Here is a 1,946-nt window from a genome sequence, read left to right as displayed (position 1 = left end):
GCACAAGCATGTAACACATAGAAATAAAAATACTTGTACAAAATTTTAAAAATAATTCAATTTAAGCATTCAAGAGACACAAATGAATGTACAAATCAAAGGAAAAACTATGTAAAATATATGTTAAAAAACATAAAAATTGAAATTATGTGTTAAAATATATAATGTAATGGAACTAAGCTGGAAAAATAAATCTGATGATCACTTAAATTATAAAACTTGATGTAATCTTCTCCTTTTATCTATTTCTGCTTTTATTTCTAATTATGTCAGTGTCGGTCCTCCATACAGCAGAATATGAAGAGGTAGTTCAGGGACTGAATCAGGTGTGTTGGAGCAGGAAACATGTAAAACATGCAGGGCTGCAGCCCTCCAGGACCAGGATTACCCACCCCTGTTTTTAACTAAGTGAAGACATTTTCTGAGRTTTTCTGCAATTTCCCAGTTCTCACATTTTCTGCAGCTCGACTGCACGTTACTAGTTAGGTTTAGAGGTGTGGTGTGAATGAAGTTTTGGTTCAGGTTAGTGTTAACTATAGACCAGTAATGGTTTAGGGCAGGGATCTGCAACCTTTACAATCAAAAGAGCTATTTCTGCTCCTTGTCTCATTAATAAATTGTGTCCAGAGCTGCAAAATAAACTACAACTGTGATCATTAATGGGTGGTCCGTGGGCCTTTTCAACGCCTTTTTGTGAACCTTTATGGCCAGTGGAGATGACATTATAAAACTAAAAATTTTATTGTGAATTTTATTATTTATTATTATTTTTAAACTTCAAGACTGAAGAAAAAACATATTCATGCACAAGAAAAATACTGACTATAGTTTAAACAAAATTTCATAAAAACTAGTTCAGCTGAACTAGTCAGACATTATTTTTCTAATTCTTATTATATAGTCCTAAAGGTGTTTAAAGGTAACCCTGATGGATTTAGGAGAAAGATTATAGAAAAAAGTTGGATTATTTAGGTAGAAAACAGGCTAACATGAGCTAACATATTTTACTTTTGTATTAGTATTTTTGTATTCATAGTACTGATCACATATTTGCATACAATTTAAAAGTGTTGTGAGTATAAAAACAAAAAATAAAAATTAAAATCTGTTATATTTGGTCACAGTTTCAAAGAGCCACACGTGGCCCCAGAGCCCCAGGCTGCAGACCCCTGGTTTAGAGAAAATGTCTGGGTTTGGCATGAATACAGTTACTAAAATGTATGGAAGTCAATACAAAGTCCTCAGTTTAATGCAAGTACAAGGATGTGTGTGTGTGTGGTTTGTTTAGGTGTGTGTGTGTGTCTGCACAGCTGCAGGTGCACTCAGAGCTTGTGGTCAGGTAGAACCCGGTTTCTCAGCACAGCTCTGTCTCTGCAGGCTGCTCTGTGACCACATCCTGTCTCTCTCTGCAGGTTTCATCTCCCACTCAGTGTTTGTCACTGCTGCTGCACACACATCACAACACTGACTTCCTGCTGTTGGCAGGCAGACTCACAAGTTTCCAACCAACAATGTTTGATCCTAAAAACAGAATTTGAGATTTGTAGGTGTCACAGCCTGAACCTGAGCTGTTTCTGCAAAATGTGAGAGAAACTTCAGAGGCTTCTCAGAAAAGGAGGCGGAGGAAGGAAAATATCTGATCTGGAACAAGTGATGATATTTATGGGCAGAGAGACTAACTAACATTTCAGATCCCCTATCTAAAAATGTGTTTGCTTTCTAATGCTGAAGGACAGTTTTAAAAACTAATGACAGATTATGAATCATTTTCCAGACAAACTGCAACAAAAAAAGAACAGCCACGCATTGTTTTTAACAGTTTTATTGAAAATTAGATTGAGCTAAACAAGCATTTATACAAAAAGTTGATTTTCATTCAATTTATCACTGCAAAAACTGTCCACTAACCAAGTTTTAAATCTTATATCAGCCAAAAAGTCTTTTTG

Source organism: Austrofundulus limnaeus, unplaced genomic scaffold (genome assembly GCF_001266775.1).
Source record: "Austrofundulus limnaeus strain Quisiro unplaced genomic scaffold, Austrofundulus_limnaeus-1.0 Scaffold800, whole genome shotgun sequence".
NCBI classification, from domain to species: Eukaryota; Metazoa; Chordata; class Actinopteri; order Cyprinodontiformes; family Rivulidae; genus Austrofundulus; species Austrofundulus limnaeus.
Note: the sequence above shows the minus strand (reverse complement) of the source record.